We start from the raw sequence: 23,185 nt of genomic DNA on the forward strand, positions 1-23,185 counted from the left end.
TAAACAATATTTGCACTTGAACAGTCTGGTTCAGCGCAAAGATCATTACTCTCTTTAATGACCTACCCTGAGATGTATGGGTCGGGGTGGTGCAGAGCTGCAGAGGAGATAGAGAGAGGTGTAACTCATCGCATTAATACAGATACATCCGCAGAGGAGACAGAGAGGTGTAAGTGTTCGCAGGAATACAGATAACATGCAGAGGAGACACAGAGGCGTAACTCAGTGCAATAATACAGATACACCTTCTGAGGGAGAGGGAGAGAGAAGTAATTGATCATAAAAGTTTACAGCACAGAAGGAGGCCATTTCGGCCCATCGTGTCCGTACTGGAAAATAAGAGACTATCCAGTGTAATCCCACTTTCCAGCTCTAGGTCTGTGTTACCACACTTCAAGTGCACATCCAAGTACTTTGTAAATGTGGTGATGATTTCACCACCTCACCCTTTCAGGCAGTGATTTCCAAACCCTCACAACTCACTGCATCTCAAATTTCCCCTCAGTTCCCTCTAAACATTCTACCAATAAATTTAAATATATCCCCCAGTTTGTTGCCTCATCTGCTAAGAGAAATATGCCTTTTATTTTGACTATATCTAAGCCCATCTTAATTTTGTATACCTTAATGAGGTCTCCCCAGCTTCCTCTGTTCCAAGGAAAACAAACCCAGCCTATCCAATCTGTCCTCATGGATAATATTCTCCAACCCCAGCGATATCCTCGTAAATCTCCTCTGTACCCTCTGCACTGAAATCACGTCCCTCCCGTAATGCGGTAAACACGCAGTACTCAAGCTGTGGCCTAACCAGTGTTTTATACCTTTCAAGCGTCACCCTCTCAGCTCTGTAACCCGGCTAATAAATGCAAGCATTCCGTTTGACTTCTGTGCCACCTTATCTACCTGACATACTATCTTCAGATATTTGTGGACATGTACTCCAAGGTCACTTTGTTCCTCTACACTTCTCAGGCTTCTTGCATTTAATATATATTACATTTCCTTGTTAAACCTCCTAAAATGCATTATCTCACTCTTCTCTGGGTTACATTCCATTTGACACTGTTCTTCACACCTGACCAGTTGATTAATATCTTCCTGCAGTCCGCAGCTTTGTTCTTCATTATCAACTAGGATAAATCTGCATTTGAAAGGCAAGGATTTATTAAGGACAGTCAGCACAGATTTGTTCATGGAAGATTGTGTTTGACCAACCTGATTGAATTTTTTGAGCAGGTAACTGAGAGGGCCGAAGAGGGTAGTGCATACAATGTAGTATATATGGACTTTAGCAAGGCTTTTGATAAGGTCCCACTTGATAAAAGGTTAAAGCCCATGAGATACAGTGCAAAGTGGCAATTTGGATCCAAAATTGGGTTGGAGTTAGGAAGCAAAGGGTAATGTTTGATGGATGGTTTTGTGACTGGAAGGATGTTTCCAGTGGGGTTCTGCAGGGCTCAATACTGGGTCCCTTGGTTTTTGTGGCATATATCAACGATTTAGATTTGAATACAGGGAGTATGATTAAGACGTTTGCAGACAATACCAAAATTGGCTGTGTGGCTGATAATGAGGAGAAAGTGATGGGCTGCATGAGAATATCAATCTTCTGGCCAGGTGGGCAGAGCAGTGGCAAATGGAATTTAATTCAGAGAAGTGTGAGGTGATGCACTTTGGGAGGGATAATATTGAAAGGATATATACATTAAGCGGTAGGCCACTTAATAGTGTAGATGAAGAAATGGACCTTGAAATGTTTGTCCACAGATCCAAGAAAGTCGCAGGTCAGGTGGATAAAGTGGTTAAGAAGACATATGAAATGTTTGCCTTTATTGGCCGAGGCATAGAACATAAGAGCAGGGAGGTTATGCTTAAATTGTATAATACTTTGGTTAGGCCACAACTGGAGTACTGCATGCAGTTCTGGTCGACGTATTATAGGAAGGACATAATTGCAGTAGAGAGGGTGAAGAGATTTACCAGGATGCTGCCTGCAATGGAAAATCTTTGTCATGAAGACAGATTGGATAGGCTGGGTTTGTTCTCATTGCAACAGAGGAGGTTGAGAGGAGACCACATTGAGGTGTACAAAATATTGAGGGGCCTGGACATAGTGGATAGCAAGGGCATATTTCCATTGGTGGAGAGGTCTATTACGAGGGGGAATAGTTTTAAGGTATTTGATGGAAGGTTTAGAGGGGATTGGAGGGGGAGATTCTTTATGCAGAGGGTTGTGGGGATCTGGAACTCGCTGCCTAGAAGAGTGGTGGATGTAGAAACCCTCACCACTTTTAAGAGGTGGTTGGATAGGCACTTAAAATGCAGTAATCTGCAGGGTTATGGACCGAGAGCTGGTAATTGGGATTCGACTGGATGACCTTTTGTTGGACGGTGCAGATATAATTGTAAGTATTGCAGGGATTAGAATACAGTCAGGGTGAACTCCTGGACTAGTTTTGATCGCCTGGATGGACTGCGGACGAATTTTCCCAGATCTTTTCCCCTTAATTGGCCTGGGTTTTTATCTGGTTTTTGCCTCTCCCAGGAGATCACATGGCTCTGCTGGGGTGGAGTGTAGAATGTTTCAGTATAAGGGATGTCGCAGTTGTATGAGGCGGACTGGTTGGGCTGGGTGCTCTTTATCTTTCCGTCATTGTTCATAGGTTTATCGAAACATAGAAACATAAAAATAGGTGCAGGAGTAGGCCATTCGGCCCTGCGAGCCTGCACCGCCATTCAATATCATCATGGCTGATAATGCAACTTCAGTAACTCATTCCTGCTTTCTCTCCAGCCCCCATTGATCACTTTAGCTAGAAGGGCCAGATCTAAGTCCCTTTTGAATACATATAACGAACTGGCCTCAACATCTTTCTGTGGTAGTGAATTCCACAGGTTTACAACTCTCTGATTGAAGAAGTTTCTCCTCATCTCGGGCTTAAATGGCTTATCCCTTATCCTTAGACTGTGAGCTCTGGTTCTGGACTTCCTCAACATTGGCAACATTCTTCCTGCCTTTAACGTATCCAATCCTGTTGGAATTTTATATGTTTCATAGAAACATAGAAACATAGAAAATAGGTGCAGGAGTAGGCCATTCGGCCTTCGAGCCTGCACCGTCATTCAACTAGATCACGGCTGATCACCCACCCCAGCACCTCCCCCCCACGCCCCATCCATGCCCTCCGACCCTCCCAGCCGCAATGGCCCATCCAACTCCCTCCCGAACACATCCAATGAACTGGCATCAACAACACTCTGCGGCAGGGAAACCCAAAGACCAACAACTACCCGAGTGAGGAAGTCTCTCCCAATCCCAGCCACAAACAGCCCACCCCCCATCCCAAGAGCTTGCCCCCGCCCCCATGCTCCGGACCCACCCAACACCGGGAACACTCCCCCCGCACCCAACCCGCCCCGTCCCGTCAGAATCGTTCCCAATTGACAAACACCCTCGGATGTTGAGCACCCAGCCCTGGCCACCCCGGAGCCATGCCCCCGCAACGCCAACCAGATCATATCCACCAAATGCCATCTGCACAGTCAAACCATCCACCCCACTGTGAACACTCCCCGTTCCGAGGCACAGAGCCCCCAGGCCCGCCCGTCGATCACACTTCGCCCCCCAGACCTCCGCTGCAATGTGGTCCCTCCTGTCCCCTGCCCTGGGTTTCTCTGCCCCCCACATCTACCACTCTCCCCTCCATCCCCCTCCCCCGTCTCCCCTCAACTTTCCTCTGCCTCCCCGCACAGGCTCCCATCTTGGTGGCGGTAACCTTCTGGGGCAGAGAATTTTTGCCCCCAGCGTGGAACTCCTGCTCCCGCCGCAGAATTGGCCTTACCAACCCTCAATGGAAGCGGAGTGCAATTTCCCATACACCACTTGCTTTGGGGGCAGTTACTATGAGATCCCCTCTCATTCTTCGAAATTCCAAAGAATATATATGCCTTGTGGATCCAGTCTTTCTTCATATGTCAGACCTGCCATCCTGGGAATCTGTCTGCACTCCCTCAATAGCAAGAACGCCTTTCCTCAGATTAGGAGAACAAAATTGCACACAATATTCAAGGTTTGGCCTCGCCAAGACCCTGTACAACTGACGTAAGACCTCCCTGCTCTTATACTCAAATCCACTCACTATGAAGGCTGCATTGACTTCTTCACTGTCTGCTGTACCTCTATGCCAACTTTCAATGATTGATGTACCTTGACACCCAGGTCTTGTTGCACTTCCCCTTTTTACTAATCTGTCACCATTGAGATAATATTCTCCCTTTCTTGTTTTTGGCAACGAAGTGGATAACCTCACATTTATCTACATTATGCTGCAACGGCCATGCATTTGTGCACTCTCCTAACCTGTCTGAGTCACCATTCAGCCTCTTAGCATCCTCCTCACAGCTCACACTGTCACCCAGCTTAGTGTCATCTACAAACGTGGAGATATTTCATTCAACTCCTTTGTCGAAGCATGATTTCCCTTTCATAAATCCATGCTGACTTGGACTAATTCTGTCACAGCTTTCCAAATGCGCTGCTATTAAGTCTTTAATAGTTGATTCCAAAATGTTCCCCACTACCGATGTCAGACTCACCGGTTAATATTTCCCAATTTTCTTTTTCCCTCCTTTTTTCAAAAGTGTGGTTACATTAGCTAACCTCCAAACCATAGCAACTGATCCAGAATCGATAGAATATAGAGACCACCAATGCATCCACTATTTCAAGGGCCATTTCATTAAGTACTCTTGGATGCAGACTATCAGGCCTTGGGGATTTATCGGACCTCAATCCCATTAATTTCCCTAACACAATTTCCTGACTAATAATGATTTCCTTCCGTTCCTCCTTCTTGCTAGACCATCGGTCCCCTAGTATTTCCAGAAGGTTATTTGTGTCTTCGTTAGTGAAGACCGAACCAAAGTATTTGTTCAATTGGTCTGCCACTTCTTTGTTCCCCATTATAATTTCACCTGATTCTGAATGCAAGGGAGCTACGTTTGTCTTCACTAATATTTTTCTCTTCACATTTCTATTGCTGCTTTTGTAGTTAGTTTTTATGTTCCCTGCAAGCTTACTATCATACTCTATTTTCCCTCTTCAAGTTAAACCTCTGCTGAATTCTAAATTTCACCCAGTCCTCAGGTTTGCTACTTTTTTCTGGCCAATTTTATGATCTTCCTTGGATTTAACACTATCCCTAATTTCCCTTGTTAGCCATGGTTACAAACATAAAAACAAAGAAAAATAGATGCAGGAGTAGGCCACTCAGCACTTCGAGACTGCACCACCATTCAATATGATCATGGCTGATCATGCACTTAATTACCCCATTCCTGCTTTCGCTCCATACCTCTTAATCGCTTTAGCCATAAGGGCCACATCTAACTCCATTTTGAATATAGCTAATGAACTGGCCTGAACAACTTTCTGTGGTAGAGAATTCCACATGCTCACAACACTCTGAGTGAAGAAGTTTCTCCTCATCTCAGTCCTAAATGGCTTACTCCTTATCCTTAGACTGTGACCCATGGTTCCCCAACATCGGTAACATTCTTCCTGCATCTAACCTGTCCAATCCCGTTTATATGAAATCCCCTCTCATTCTTCTAAATGGCACTGAATATAAGCCTAGTCGATCCAGTCTTTCTATATAAGTCCGTCCTGTCATCCCAGGAATCATTCTAGTGAATCTTCACTGCACTCCTTCAATAGCAAGAATGTCCTTCCTCAGATTAGAAGACCATGACACCCAGGTCTCGTTGCAACTCCCGTTTTACGAATCTGTCACCATTCAGATATTATTCTGTCTTCCGGTTTTTACCACCAAAGTGGATAACATCACATTTATCTACATTATACCGCATCTGCCATGTATTTGCCCATTCACCTAACCTGTCCTCGTCATCCTGCACCCTACTTGCATTCTCTTCACAGCTCACACTGCCACCCAGCTTAGTGTCATCTGGAAACTTTGAGATATTACATTCAATTCCTTCCTCTAAATCATTAATGTGTATTGTAAATAGCTGGGCTTCCAAACTGAACCTTGCGGTACCCCATTAGTCACTGCCTGCCATTCTGAAAAGGACCCATTTATTGCTATTTGCTTCCTGTCTGCCAAAACAGTTTTCTACCTACATCAGGATATTACCCCCAATACCATGTGCTTCAGAAACATAGCAGATAGGTGCATTAGTAGGCCATTCGGTTCTTCTAGCCTGCACCGCAAATTTTGCAAACTAATCTTTTGTTTCGGACCTTTTCATTAGACTTTTGAAAGTCGAAAAACACCACAACCACTGGCTCCCCCTTGTCCACTCTACTGGTTGCATACTCAAACAATTCTAGATTTGTCAAGCATGATTTCCCTTTCATAAATCCATGCTGACTTGGAACGATCCTGTCACTGCTTTCCAAATCTGCTGCTATTACATCTTTAATTATTTATTCCAATATTTTCCCCAGCACCGATGTCAGGCTGACCAATCTATAATTCCCTGTTTTCTCTCTTCCTCCTTTTTTAAGCATTGGGGTTACATTATCTACCCTCCACTCCATAGGAACTGATCCCGCGTCGACAGAATGTTGGAAAATGACCACCAATGCATCCACTATTTGTAGGGCAACATAATTAAATAATTTGGGATGCAGACTGTCAGGCCCTGGGGATTTATCTGCCTTCACTCCCATCAATTTTGCTAACAACATTTTTTGACTAATAAGGATTTCCTTTAGTTCCTCCTTCTCGCTAGACCCTAGGTACCCTAGTTTTTCTGGAACGTTACTTGTGTCTTCCTTAGTGAAGCCACATTTTCCCATTTTATTTTTTACACCAGGCAGGGATGTACAACTGTTCAAGTTCATCCATGTGATCTTTAAATGTCTGCCATTGCCTTTCCACCGCCAACCCTTCAAGTATCATTTAGCAGTCTATCCTTGCCAATTCAAGTCTCATACCATCAAAGTTACCTTTCTTTAAGTTCAGGACCCTAGTCTCTGAATTAACTGTGTCACTCTCCACTTTAATGAAGAATTCCACCATATAATGGTCACTCTTCCCCTTGCGACCTCGCACAACAAGATGGCTGTTTAATCCTCTCTCATTACACAACACCCAGTGTATGATGGCAGCTCTCTAGTTGGTTCCTCAAAATATTGGACAAGAAAACCATCCCTTATACAATCTAAGAAATCCTCCTCTACTGCATTGCTGTCAGTTTGATTAGCCCAATCAATATGTAGATTAAAGTCACCCATGATAACTGCTGTACCTTTGTTGCACGCATCCCTAATTTCCTTTTTGATGCCATCCCCAACCTCACGACCACTGTTTGGTGGTTTGTACACAATTCGCACTAGCGTTTTTTGCCATTTGGTGTTCCCCAGCTCTACCCATATCGACTCTACATCATCCAAACGAATCTCCTTCATTGCTATTGCATTAATCTCCTCTTTAACCAGCAACCCTACCCCACCTCCATTTTCTGTCTATCTATCTTTCCTGAATATTGAATACCCCTGGATGTTGAGTTCCCAGCTTTGGTCACCGTGGAGCTGTGTCTCCGTTATCCCAGTTACATCGTATCCGTTAACAACTATCTGCACAGTTAATTCATCCACATTACTATGAATGCTCCTCAAACTGAGACACAGAACCTTGTTTTTTATCAATCTTTGTCCTTTTAGAATTATGTTGTAATATGGCCCTTTTTGAAATCTGCCTTTGATTTCGCTGTCCTCCAGTTTTCCTTATCTCCTTTCTACCATTTGCTTCTGCCCCCATTTCACTTCCCTCTGTCTCCCTCCATAGATTCCCATCCCCCTGCCATATTAGCTTAAACACTCCCCAACAGCATGAGCAAGCACTCCACCTAAGACTTCGGTTCCGATCCTGCCCACGTGCAGACCGTCCGGTTTGTACTGGTCCCACCTCCCCCAGAACCGATTCCAATGTCCCAGGAATTTGAATACGTCCCTCTTGCACCATTCCTAAATCCATCTTAACTATCCTGCTATTTCAACTCTGAATAGCACGTGGCACTGGTAGAAATCATGAAATAACTAACTTTGAGCTCCTACTTTTTAATTTAACTACTAACTCCCTACATTCTGCTTGTAGGACCTCATCCCGTTTTTTACCTATATCCTTGGTAAATATATGCACCACGACAACTGGCTGTTCACCCTCCCCCTCTAGAATGCCCTCCAGCCGCTCTGAGACATCCTGGACCCTTGCTCCAGGGATGCAACATACCATCCTGGAGTCTCGATTGCAGCCACAGAAACACCTGTCTCTTCTCTTTACATTAGAATCCCCGACCACTATAGCTCTCCCACTCATTTTCCTGCCCTCCTGTGCAGCCGAGCCACCCATGGTGCCATGAATTTGGTTGCTGCTGCCTTATCCTGATGATCCACCTCCCCCCTCAGTATCCAAAGTGGCATGCCTGTATTGGAGGGAGATGACCACCGGGGATGGCTGCACTACCTCCATACTCCTGCTCTGCCTGATGGTAACCATTCCCTATCTGCCTTTGTAAACATTACCTGCGGTGTGACCAAATCACGAAATGAGCTATTCATGACATCCTTTGCATCGCGGATGCTCCTGAGTGAATCCATACGCAGCTCCAGTGCTGCAATACAGTATGACAGGCGCTGCAGCTGGATACACTTCGTGCACACGTAGTCGTCAAGGACACTGGAAGTGACCCTGACTTCCCACATAGCACAGGAGGAGCATGACATGGGTCTGGTCTCTCCTGCCATGACTTAACCCTTAAATCAACTTGATTTGTTAACAATACCAAAGGTTTTCAACCGAAAGTAAAAAGAAAAACACTCACCATGTAAACTTTACGGCTGCTGACCAAGGGCCGTGCGGCTCTTTGTCTGCCGGCATGGACACCATGGGTCGAAGTGGCCTCCTACTGCGCTGTAAATTTCTATGTTTCTATATTTCTATGTAACCACGGAGCCAATTGATTTTAGTATTATCTGGAAACTTCTTTTTAATACTCCCTATAGTCAAGTCTAGATTATTAATGTGTACCATGTAAAGCAAGGGACATACTACTGAGTCCTGCATAACTCCAATGGAAACATCCTTCGAGTCACAAAAACAAACATCAACGATAAGGAGTGCGAGAGCAGGAGACGGAGGCCCAGACACCAGCCCAACCAGCTGCAGACAAAGATGGAGGGATGCGAAATGGAGAGGTGACATCACAGCTAAGCTGGTAAGCGGTTGGCTCTTCGACTGGTAAGTACAACTCTCTTTTAGACTGACTTTTAGATTGGATTAATTGGCAGCGAATTACTAAGTAGCCGTTTGGTGTTTATTTAAATTTTAATAAGTAAGTTAATTTAAGGGTTAAGTCATGGCAGGCGAGCTTGGACCCGTGTCATGCTCCTCCTGTGCTATGTGCAAAATCATAGAATCTTCCAATGTCCCTGGCTACTATGTGTGCAGGAAGTGTGTCCAGCTGCAGCTCCTGACAGACCGCATTATAGCACTGGAGCTGTGGAAGGACTCATTCTGGAGCATGCGCGATGCTGAGAGAGTTGTGGATAGCAGATTTAGTGAGTTGGTCACACCACAGGTAAGGATTAGGACAGTTAGTGAACGGGTGACCAAGAGACAAGGCAAGAGCAGGAAGGTAGTGCAGGAGTCCCCTGCGGACATCTCCCTTCAATACAGATATACCATTTTGGATAATGTTGGGGAAGATGACTTACCACGGGAAGGCACCAGCAGCCAGGTTCATGGAACCATGGGTGGCTCTGCTGCACAGAAGTGCGGGAAAAGGAGTGGGAGATCTAAAGTGATAGGGGAGTCTATTGTAAGGGGAATAGATCGGAGTTTTTGTGGCTGCAACCGAGACTCCAGGATGGTATGTTGCCTCCCTGGTGCAATGGTCAAGGATGTCTTGGCGAGGTTGCAGAGCATTCTGTAGAGGGAGGGTGAACAGCCAGTTGTCGTGGTATATGTAGGTACCAACGATATAGGTAAGAAGTGGGAAGAGGTCCTACAAGCTGAATTTAGGGAGCTTGGATTGAATTAAAAATTAGGACCTCAAAGATAGTAATCTCTGGATTGCTACCAGTGCCACGTGCTAATTAGAGTAGAGGGAGCAGGCTAGTTAGAATAAATATGTGGCTTGAGCATGAGGGAGGGACTCAAATTCCTGCGACATTGGAACCAGTTCTGGGGGAAGTGGGACCTGTACAAAAGGGACGGTCTGCACTTGGGCAGGACTGGAACTTATGTCCGAGGGGCAATATTTGCTAATGCAGTTCGGGAATGCTTAAACAAATATGGCAGGGGGATGGGAACCTATGCAGCGAGACAGGGCGAAGTAATATGAAATCATAAACAGATGGTAGAAAGGCAAAAATCAATAGTGGAAGGCCGAGTAAACGAAGGCAAGAAACAAAAAAGGCCACACTACATCATATTTTCTAAAAGGACAAAGTGGACAAAAGGACAAACCACTTACCGGATATAAAAGGGGTCAGAGGATCTAGTGAGGAGGAGGAACTGAGGGAAATCTTTATTAGTCGGGAAATTGTGTTGGGGAAATTGATGGGATTGAAGGCCGATAAATCCCCAGGGCCTAATGGACTGCATCCCAGAGTACTTCAGGAGGTGGCCTTGGAAATAGCGGATGCATTGACAGTCATTTTCCAACATTCCATTGACTCTGGATCAGTTCCTATCAAGTGGAGGATAGCCAATGTAACCCCACTTTTTAAAAAAGGAGGGAGAGAGAAAACAGGGAATTATAGACCGGTCAGCCTGACCTCAGTAGTGGGTAAAATAATGGAATCAATTATTAAGGATGTCATAGCAGCGCATTTGGAAAATGGTGACATGATAGGTCCAAGTCAGCATGGATTTGTGAAAGGGAAAACATGCTTGACAAATCTTCTGGAATGTTTTGAGGCTATTTCTAGTAAAGTGGACAAAGGAGAACCAGTTGATGTGGTATATTTGGACTTTCAGAAGGCTTTCAACAAGGTCCCACACAAGAGATTCATGTGCAAAGTTAAAGCACATGGGATTGGGGGTAGTGTGCTGACGTGGATTGAGAACTGGTTGTCAGACAGGAAGCAAAGAGTAGGAGTAAACGGGTACTTTTCAGAATGGCAGGCAGTGACTAGTGGGGTGCCGCAAGGTTCTGTTCTGGGGCCCCAGCTGTTTACATTGTACATTAATGATTTAGACGAGGGGATTAAATGCAGTATCTCCAAATTTGCGGATGACACTAAGTTGGGTGGCAGTGTGAGCTCCGAGGAGGATGCTATTAGGCTGCAGAGTGACTTGGATAGGTTAGGTGAGTGGGCAAATGCATGGTAGATGAAGTATAATGTGGATAAATGTGAGGTTATCCACTTTGGTGGTAAAAACAGAGAGACAGACTATTATCTGAATGGTGACAGATTAGGAAAAGGGAAGGTGCAACGAGACCTGGGTGTCATGGTACATCAGTCATTGAAGTTTGGCATGCAGGTACAGCAGGCGGTTAAGAAAGCAAATGGCATGTTGGCCTTCATAGCGAGGGGATTTGAGTACAGGGTCAGGGAGGGGTTGCTTCAGTTGTACAGGGCCTTGGTGAGGCCACACCTGGAGTATTGTGTACAGTTTTGGTCTCCTAACTTGAGGAAGAACATTCTTGCTATTGAGGGAGTGCAGTGAAGATTCACCAGACTGCTTCCTGGGATGGTGGGACTGACCTATCAAGAAAGACTGGATGAACTGGGCTTGTATTCACTGGAGTTCAGAAGAATGAGAGGGGACCTCATGGAAACGTTTGAAATTCTGACGGGTTTAGACAGGTTAGATGCAGGAAGAATGTTCCCAATGTTGGGGAAGTCCAGAACCAGGGGTCACAGTCTGCGGATAAGGGGTAAGCAATTTAGGGCCGAGATGAGGAGAAACTTCTTCACCCAGAGAGTGGTGAACCTGTGGAATTCTCTACCACAGAAAGTAGTTGAGGCCAATTCACTAAATATATTCAAAAGGGAGTTAGATGAAGTCCTTACTACTCGGGGGATCAAGGGTTATGGCGAGAAAGCAGAAAGGGGGTACTGAAGTTTCATGTTCAGCCATGAACTCATTGATTGGCGGTGCAGGCTAGAAGGGCTGAATGGACTGCTCCTGCACCAATTTTCTATGTTTCTATGTTTCTATGTTTCTAAAAAACAAGCCTGAAGACTTTTTGTCTTCATGCAAGGAGTATACATAATAAGGTGGATGAATTAACTGTGCAAAAAGATGTTAACGGATATGAGGTGATTGGGATTACAGAGACGTGGCTCCAGGATGATCAGGGCTGGGAACTCAACATCCAAGGGTATTCAACATTCAGGACGGTAGAAGAAAAGGAAAAGGAGGTGGGGCAGCATTGTTGGTTAAAGAGGAGTTTAATGAAATAGTTCGGAAGGACATTAGCTTGGATGATGTGGAATCTATATGGGTAGAGCTGTAGAACACCAAAGGGCAAAGAACGTTGGTGCGAGTTGTGTACAGACCTCCAAACAGTAGTAGTGATGTTGGGGAGGGCAGCAAACAGGAAATTAGGGGTGCATGCAATTAAGGTGCAGCAGTTATCATGGGGGACTTTAATATGCATATAGATTGGGCTAACCAAACTGGAAGCAATACGGTGGAGGAGGATTTCTTGGAGTGCATAAGGGATGGTTTTCCACACCAATATGTCGAGGAATCAACTAGGGAGGAGGCCATCTTAGACTGGGTGTTGTGTAATGAGAGAGGATTAATTTGCAATCTTGTGCGAGGTCCCTTGGGGAAGAGTGACCATAATATGGTGCAATTCTACATTAGGATGAGAAAGAAACAGTTAATTCAGATATCATGGTCCAGAACTTAAAGAAGGGTAACTTTGAAGGTATGAGGCATGAATTGGCTAGGATAGATTGGCGAATGATGCTTAACGGGTTGACAGTGGATGGGCAATGGCAGATATTTAGAGGTCGCATGGATGAAGAAGAACAATTGTACATCCCTATCTGGCATAAAAATAAAAAAGGGAAGGTGGCTCAACCGTGGCTATCAAGGGAAATCAGAGATAGTATTCAAGCCAAGGAAGTGGCATGCAAATTGGCCAGAAAGAGCAGCGAACCCGGGGGCTGGGAGAAATTTAGAACTCAGCAGAGGAGGATAAAGGGTTTGATTAGGGCAGGGAAAATAGTTTACGAGAGGAAGCTTGCAGGGAACATTAAGAAGGACTGCAAAAGCTTCAAAAGATATGTAAAGGAAAAAAGGTTAGTAAAGACAAACGTAGGTCCCCTACAGTCGGAATCAGGGGAAGTCATAACGGGGAACAAAGAAATGGAAGACCAATTGAACAAATACTTTGGTTCTGTATTCACTAAGGAGGACACAAACAACATTCTGGATATAAAAGGGGTCAGCTGGTCTAGTAAGGAGGAGGAACTGTGGGAAATACTTATTAGTCAGGAAATTGTGTTGGGGAAGTAGATGGGATTGAAGGCCGATAAATCCCCAGGGTCTGATGGACTGCATCCCAGAGTACTTAAGGAGGTGGCCTTGGAAATAGCGGATGCATTGACAGTCATTTTCCAACATTCCATAGATTCTGGATCAGTTCCGATGGAGTGGAGGGTAGCCAATGTAACCCCACTTTTTAAAAAAGGAGGGAGAGAGAAAACAGGGAATTAAAGACCGGTCAGGCTGACATCCGTAGAAGGTAAAATGATGGAATCAATTATTAAGGATGTCATAGCAGTGCATTTGGAAAGAGGTGCCCTGATAGGTCCAAGTCTGCATGGATTTGTGAAAGGGAAATCATGCTTGACAAATCTTCTGGAATTTTTTGAGGATGTTTCCAGTAGAGTAGACAAGGGAGAATCAGTTGATGTGGTGTATTTGGACTTTCAGAAGGCTTTCGACAAGGTCCCACACAAGAGGTTAATGTGCAAAGTTAAAGCACATGGGATTGGGGGTAGTGTGCTGACGTGGATTGATAACTGGTTGGCAGACAGGAAGCAAAGAGTAGGAGTAAATGGATACTTTTCACAATGGCAGGCAGTGACTCGTGGGGAACCGCAAGTTTCTCTGCTGAGTCCCCAGCTGTTTACATTGTACATTAATGATTTAGACGAGGGGATTAAATGTAATATCTCCAAATTTGCGGAAGACAGTAAGTTGGGTGGCAGTGTGAGCTGCGATGAGGATGCTCTGAGGCTGCAGAGTGACTTGGATAGGTTAGGTGAGAGGGCAAATGCATGGCAGATGAAGTATAAGCTGGATAAATGTGAGGTTATCCACTTTGGTGGTAAAAACAGAGAGACAGACTATTATCTGAATGGTGACAGATTAGGAAAAGGGGAGGTGCAACGAGACCTGGGTGTCATGGTATATCAGTCATTGAAGGTTGGCATGCAGGTACAGCAGGCGGTTATGAAAGCAAATGGCATGTTGGCCTTCATAGCGAGGGGATTTGAGTATAGGGGCAGGGAGGTGTTACTACAGTTGTACAAGGCCCTGATGAGGCCACACCTGGAGTATTGTGTACAGTTTTGGTCTCCTAACTTGAGGAAGGACATTCTTGCTATTGAGGGAGTGCAACGAAGGTTCACCAGATTGATTCCCAGGATGGCGGGACTGACATATCAAGAAAGATTGGATCAACTGGGCTTGTATTCACTGGAGTTCAGAAGAATATGAGGGGATTTCATAGAAACGTTTAAAATTCTGATGGGTTTAGACAGGTTCGATGCAGGAAGAACGTTCCCAATGTTGGGGAAGTCCAGAACCCGGGGTCCCAGTCTAAGGATAAGGGGTAGGCCATTTAGGACCAAGATGAGGGGAAACCTCTTCACCCAGGGAGTGGGGAACCTGTGGAATTCCCCAGCACAGAAAGTTGCTGAGGCCAATTCATTAAATATATTCAAAAAAGAATTAGATGTAGTCCTTACTAAAAGGAGGATCAAGGGGTATGGCGAGAAAGCAGGAATGGGGTACTGAAGTTGCATGTTCAGCCATGAACTCATTGAATGGCGGTGCAGGCTCGAAGGGCCGAATGGCCTACTCCTGCACCTATTTTCTAACTTTCTATGTTTCTATTACTCTTTGCTTCCTGCCTCTGAGCCAACTTTGCATCCAACTTGACACTTTGCCCTGGATCCCATGGGCTTTTACTTTCATGACCGGTATGCCATGTGTGACCTCATCAATAACTTGCTAAAAATCCAAATACCTGCAACATGCGCACTGCACTCGTTGACACTCCTGGTTATCTCCTCAAAAAATCAAGTTAGTCAGACAAAGCCTTCCTTAATTCATCCATCGCTGATTAATCCATGTCTTTATAAATGTAGATTTATCCTCAGGATCTTTTCCAATAATGTTCGCACCACTGAGTTTCGGCTGACTGACCTGTAGTTACTCGGTCTGTCCATTACTCCCTTCTTAAACAAAGATACTCGTTTTCAGAATTCCAGTCATCTGGCACCACGCCTGAAGCCAGAGAGGATTGGAAAATGATGGTCAAAGCCTCTGCTATTACCTCTTTTGCTTCACTAAACAGCTTGGGATACATTTCATCCTGGTCTGTGGATGTATACACTTTCTAAACTGCTAAACCCCATAATACATCCTCTCTCATTATGTTTATTTCAGCAAATATTTCACAATCCTCGTCCTCAATAGCAGTGTCTGCATTGCCCCTCCTTTGTCAAAACAGACGCAATGCATTCATGAGGAATCATAGCCACATTTTCCACCTCCACACATATTATCCTCATAGTCTGTAATAGGCCATACCCTTTCATTAGTTATCCTCTTAATATACTTATAAAACAACTTTGGGTTTTCCTTGATTAAAGTTGCCAAGAATTGTTCATGCTCTCTCTTTGATTTCCTAATATCCCTTTTAATGTAACCTCTGGACTTTCTATACTCCTCTCCTGATTCTGCATTACTTTGCACTCGCTATCTGTCATACCTTCCTTTTTTTTCTTTATCCTACCCTACATGTCCCTAGACATCCGGGGGTTGGGGGGGTGGGGGGCTAAATGTTTTAGTTCCACCCTTTTTCTATAAAGGCATATATTTGGCGTGACCTTCCTGGATCTCCTTCTTGAATGCCTCCCACTGCTCTAACAGTGATTTACAATAAAGTAGCTGTTTCCAGTCAACTATGGCTAATCATCTCAGCTTAGCAAAGTTAACTTTTTACCAATGTAGAAACTTTATTTTTGGTCTATCCTTGTCCTTTTCCATAACTAGATTATGGTCACTAGCATCTAAATGCTTCCAACTGCCCAGCTTCATTCCCTGAGACTAAATCCAGTAATGCTGTTTCACCTGCAGAGGGAGCACCTGCAAATGGTTGCGTGTGTGTAAACTCAGGGCAAACTGCAAACCATCATTGACACCTTCAGTGAAGCAGCCGAGACACTGCAACTTACATTAAACATCAGTAAGACAAATGTTCTATACCAACCTGCTCCCGCAGTACCGCCCCCGATTATCAAGATCCATGACGAGACGTTCAACAGCATGTTACACTTCCCATACTTCAGTCAGCGAGGACAGTCATCGATGCCGAAATCCAACACTGCCTTCAGTGCGCCAATCCAGCCTTCAGTCGCCTGAGGAAAATTGTGTTTGAAGACCAAGAAGTCAAACCCAGCACCAAGTTCATAGTCTACAGAATACCAGTGATACCCACCCTACCATATGCTTTTGAGACAAGGGCAACGCACAGTAGGCCTCTCAAAGCACTGGTGAAGTACCACCAATGCTGTCTCCGTGATATCCTACAAATCCATTGTCAGGATAGGTGTACCCGCTTCAGTGTTCACTTTCAGGTCAACATCCCGAGCATCCAGGCATTGGCCATGCATAACTCGCTCTGATGGACGGGCCACATTGTCCATGGGCCTGATACTAGTCACCGGAAACATGCACCCTACATAGAAACAGAGAAACTTAGAAAATAGGTGCAGGAGTAGGCCATTCGTTCCTTCAAGCCTGCACAACCGTTCAATAAGATCATGGCTGATCATTCCCTCAGTACCACTTTCCTGCTTTCTTTCAATACCCCTTGATTCCTTTAGCCATAAGGGCCATATCGAACTCCCTCTGGAATATATCCAATGAACTGGCATCAACAACTGTCTGTGGTAGGTATTTTCGCGGGTTAACAGCTCTCTGAGTGAAGAAGATTCTCTTCATCTCAGTCCTAAATGGCTTACTCCTTACATCTATCTCCTTCTTGGCAAGTGAATAACAGTACGCAGAAAAAAAGGCTTCCAGGCTGCCCTGAAAGCCTCTTTAAAAATATGTAGCATCCACTCCAACACTTCTGAATCCCTGGGCCAAGACTGTTCGAAGTGGAGGAGAATCATTCGCGAAAGCACCGAACACTTTGAATATCTTTGTCAGGAACATGCAGAAGCAAAATACCAACAGAGGAAGGAAAGTATGACAAACCGAGCAACCCACCCACCCGTCGCTTCAACGACCACCTGCCCCAACAGTGACACACTCTCTGTAGATCCCCCATAGGATTCATTAGTCACCTTATAACTTATTTTACTGTGGAAGCAAGTCACCCTCGACTACGGGTGACTGCCGAAGAAGAAGACAGGTATACCTTCAGAGGTTGACAGAGAGAGGTGTAACTGACTGCAGTCATAATGATGCACCTGAAGAGGGAGATAGAGCGTGTGTATCTGAGTGCCTTGGAGATGCAGCACACGGTGTCCGCCGGTACGCTCGAGGCCTTCCGCGAGAGGTGGGCGCCGGAGGGACTGGAGTGCATCATCACCCTCGGCAACCAAATTTTAATTTGATTTTATGTTTTAATGTTTAATTTGTTTTAATTGCCGGTGTTTTTAGTGTCCCCCTCCCCTTTTATAGGGGGCACTTGTAAAATTTATGATTTAAATGTGCAAAAAAAACCACAAAAAAAACACAAACCACCCCCCCCAAAAAAAAAAAGGACAGTTAAAAGTACCTGGAGTGTCCCCCAGATCGGGGGGCACTCGATCTAATGTTGATTTGTCTCCCGCAAAAAGAGTTGTGTATCTGAGTGCAGTAATACAGATAAACCTGCAAAAGGAGATCAAGAGACGTGTTTATTTCGTGCTGTGATACAGCGTCACCAACAGAGGGAGATGGAGAGAGCTTTAAATGAGAGGGCAGTGATACATCGATACTCCAGCAGCGTGACATGGAGAGAGATTTATAATTGTGTATATTGAAACCAGAGGGACTTAGACAAGTATCACTGAGCAAAGACTCTTGTAATGATGGGTCATTGTACAGTGACGTATAGGTGCTTAGTAAAACCAGATAATTATCGGTATGAAGCTCAGATAGACACTGTTGGATGTTCACTGTGTAAAGCACAGGGGCAGCTACACAACACACATTGTACAGGATGGGCAGACTCTTTGGAATAAACAGGGAGCCAAAGAACAACAGGAGAGGGTGGGAAGCAGAAAAAGTGAGCTGGGAAAAATAACCATCAATGATGTCTTGTTGAGCAAATGAATATGAGAGACCCCAGCAGCAGGAAAGTGTACCTTTGTAGGTGAGTGAGACTAACCAAGCTCCATCAGTACAAGCTCGATAGGTCTGCCCTCACTGGGTCACGGAGCATGGCAGACAGTAGGGCCTGCACAGAGAGGGGAAAACGTCATTTGGGACGTGGCAATTGTTCAACCCTCACTACGCACCTCCCTCCACAGTTATCGGCAGGCTCGCCTTGTATCTCCCACACCTGTGGTACTGGTTAAGTTGGAGGAAGCAGCAGTAGATTGAGGAGATTTGGACCAGAAGGAAGGGTTTTGATTGCCATGGCTGGGCTATATCAGGAGAAGCACAGCTAGTGGGCTGTCTCCCTTACTCCCAGTATGTGCAACAGCGGTTTAATTAATCAACATCTCCATGTGTCAAACTCTGTGTCATATAGTCGAGATCGTGAATGTGTGTTGTATCGCAATGTGCTTGTCTCTGTGTCTTTAAACGATATCTCACTGTAGAGTTAATGATGGTTAGCTTGGATGATGTGGAATCTATATGGGCAGAGCTGCAGAATACCAAAGGGCAAAAAACGTTAGTGGGAGTTGTATACAGACCTCGAAACAGTAGTAGTGATGTTGGGGAGGGCATCAAACATGAAATTAGGGGTGTGTGCAATAAAGGTGCAGCAGTTATAATGGGTGACTTTAATATGCACATAGATTGGGTTAACCAAACTGGAAGCAATACGGTGGAGGAGGATTTCCTGGAGTGCATAAGGGATGTTTTTTTAGACCAATATGTCGAGGAACCAACTAGAGGGGAGGCCATCTTAGACTGGGTGTTGTTTAATAGAAACATAGAAAATAGGTGCAGGAATAGGCCATTCGGCCCTTCTAGCCTGCACCGCCATTCAATGAGTTCATGGCTGAACATGCAACTTCAGTACCCCATTCCTGCTTTCTCACCATACCCCTTGATTCCCCTAGTAGTAAGGGCTCCATCTAACTCCTTTTTGAATATATTTAGTGAATTGGCCTCAACAACTTTCTGTGGTAGAGAATTCCACAGGTTCACCACTCTCTGGGTGAAGAAATTCCTCCTCATCCCGGTCCTAAATGGCTTACCCCTTATCCTTAGACTGTGTCCCCTGGTTCTGGACTTCCCCAACATTGGGAACATTCTTCCTGCATCTAACCTGTCTAACCCCGTCAAAATTTTAAACGTTTCTCTGAGGTCCCCTCTCATTCTTCTAAACTCCAGTGAATACAAGCCCAGTTGATCCAGTCTTTCTTGATAGGTCAGTCCCGCCATCCCGGGAATCAGTCTGGTGAACCTTCGCTGCAATCCCTCAATAGCAAGAATGTCCTTCCTCAGGTTAGGAGACGAAAACTGCACACAATACTCCAGGTGTGGCCTCACCAAGGGCCTGTACAACTGTAGCAACACCTCCCTGCCCCTGTACTCAAATCCCCTCGCTATGAAGGCCAACATGCCATTTGCTTTTTTAACCGCCTGCTGTACATGCATGCCGACCTTCAATGACTGATGTACCATGACACCCAGGTCTCGTTGCACCTCCCCTTTTCCTAATCTGTCACCATTCAGATAATAGTCTGTCTCTCTGTTTTTACCACCAAAGTAGATAACCTCACATTTATCCACATTATACTTCATCTGCCATGCATTTGCCCACTCACCTAACCTATCCAAGTCGCTCTTCAGCCTCATAGCATCCTCCTCGCAGCTCACACTGCCACCCAACTTAGTGTCATCCGCAAATTTGGAGATACTACATTTAATCCCCTCATCTAAATCATTAATGTACAGTGTAAACAGCTGGGGCCCCTGCACAGAGCCTTGCGGTACCAGACAAGTCACTGCCTGCCATTCTGAAAAGTCCCCATTTACTCCTACTCTTTGTTTCCTGTCTGACAACCAGTTCTCAATCCATGTCAGCACACTACCCCCAATCCCTTGTGCTTTAACTTGGCACATTAATCTCTTGAGTGGGACTTTGTCGAAAGCCTTCTGAAAGTCCAAATATACCACATAAACTGGTTCTCCCTTGTCCACTCTACTGGAAACATCCTCAAAAAATTCCAGCAGATTTGTCAACCATGATTTCCCTTTCACAAATCCATGCTGACTTGGACCTATCATATCACCTCTTTCCAAATGCACTGCTATGACATCCTTAATAATTGATTCCATCATTTTACCCACTACCGATGTCAGGCTGACCGATCTATAATTCCCTGTTATCTCTCTCCCTCCTTTTTTAAAAAGTGGGGTTACATTGGCTACCCTCCACTCCATAGGAACTGATCCAGAGTCAATGGAATGTTGGACAATGACTGTCAATGCATCCACTATTTCCAAGGCCACCTCCTTAAGTACTCTGGGATGCAGTCCATCAGGCCCTGGGGTTTTATCGGCCTTCAATCCCATCAATTTCCCCAACACAATTTCCTGACTAATAAGGATTTCCCTCAGTTTCTCCTCCTTACTAGACCCTCTGACCCCTTTTATATCCGGAAGGTTGTTTGTGTCCTCCTCAGTGAATACCGAACCAAAGTACTTGTTCAACTGGTCCGCCATTTCTTTGTTCCCCGTTATGACTTCCCCTGATTCTGACTGCAGGGGACCTACGTTTGTCTTTACTAACCTTTTTCTCTTTACATATCTATAGAAACTTTTGCAATCCATCTTAATGTTCCTTGCAAGCTTCTTCTCGTACTCCATTTTCCCTGTCCCAATCAAACCCTTTGTCCTCCTCTGCTGAGTTCTAAACTTCTCCCAGTCTCCGGGTTCACTGCTATTTCTGGCCAATTTGTATGCCACTTCCTTGGCTTTAATACTATCCCTGATTTCCCTAGATAGCCACGGTTGATGCACCTTCCCTTTTTTATTTTTACGACAGACAGGAATGTACAATTGTTGTAGTTCATCCATGCATTCTCTAAATGTCTGCCATTGCCCATCCACAGTCAACCCCTTAAGTATCATTCACCAATCTATCCTCGCCAATTCACGCCTCATACCTTCAAAGTTACCCTTCTAAGTTCTGGACCATGGTCTCTGAATTAACTGTTTCATTCTCCATCCTAATGCAGAATTCCACCATATTATGGTCACTCTTCCCCAAGGGGTCTCGCACAACGAGATTGCTAATTAATCCTCTGTCATTACACAACACCCAGTCTAAGATGGCCTCCCCCCTAGTTGGTTCCTCGACATATTGGTCTAAAAAACCATCCCTTATGCACTCCAGGAAATCCTCCTCCACCGTATTGCTTCCAGTTTGGTTAACCCAATCTATGTGCATATTAAAGTCACCCATTATAACTGCTGCACCTTTATTGCACGCACCCCTAATTTCATGTTTGCTGCCCTCCCCAACATCACTACTACTGTTTGGAGGTCTGTACACAACTCCCACTAACGTTTTTTGCCCTTTGGTGTTCTGCAGCTCTACCCATATAGATTCCACATCATCCAAGCTAATATCCTTCCGAACTATTGCATTAATCCCATCTTTGAAACCGAAAAACTGCTCGGAGCGGCGGCAGTCCGGAGTGGCAATCGGGAGCGGGAAGTCAAGACTCGAGACCTATAAAAGGCTTGGAGCGCCGGCGGTCAGGAATGGGAGGTCGAGGATCGAGACCTCTAAAAGGCCATGGATCAGCGACAGTCGGTAGCGGCTGTCAGGTGCAGGCGGTCGAGGATCGAGACCTCTAAAAGGCCAGGATCAGCGACAGTCGGTAGCGGCTGTCAGGTGCAGGCGGTCGAGGGTCGAGGCCTATAAAAGGTCAGGAGCAGCGGCAGTTGGGAGCGGAGATTGGGAGCGGGAGTTCGAGGGTCGAGGCCTATAAACGGTCAGAAGCAGCGGCAGTGATGAGCAGCGATCGGGAGCGGGAGGTCGAGGATCGAGGCCTATTAAATGTCAGGAGCAGCAGCAGTCGGGAGCAGGAATCGATGAAAAAGTAACCAAAGAAGTAATTTAAAAAATCGAAGTGTGATGTCATAGCCAAGCGGGTAAGTGATTAGCTGGTGGATTGGTGAGTATTTAATCTTTTTCGTTTTCTTTTTCTTTTCTTATCAGTAGGAAACCTTTGGCATAGTTGCAAAATTAAGTTAATCTAAGCGTTAATCATGGCAGAAGAGCCCAAACCCATTTCATGCTCCTCCTGTGCTATGTGAGAAGTCAGGGATGCTTCCAGTGTCCCTGACTACGATATGTGCAGGAAATGTGTCCAGCTACAGCTCCTAACAGACCACATTGTGGCACTGGAGCTGCCCATGTATTCACTCTGAAGCTTTCGTGAAGCTGAGGATGTTGCGAATAGGACATTGTGTGAGTTGGTCACACAGCAGCTAAAGATTACACAGGCAGATAGGGAATCAGTGACCATCAAGCAGAACAGTGGAAGGAAGGTAGTCAAGCGGTCCCTGAGGTCATCTCCCTCCAAAACATATAGACGGTTTTGGGTAATGATGGTGGAGATGATTCATCGGGGAAGGCAGCAGCAGCCAAGTTCATGGCTGTTATGTATGTAAACCTGTAATTATCATGTCTAACCACCAGAGGGCTTATCCCCTGGAGTTCCAAGGGATCCCACAATCCCTTGCGAGTACGCTTATATTAGGAGGCCTCACAG

Source organism: Pristiophorus japonicus, chromosome 19 (genome assembly GCF_044704955.1).
Source record: "Pristiophorus japonicus isolate sPriJap1 chromosome 19, sPriJap1.hap1, whole genome shotgun sequence".
Lineage (NCBI taxonomy): Eukaryota > Metazoa > Chordata > Chondrichthyes > Pristiophoridae > Pristiophorus > Pristiophorus japonicus.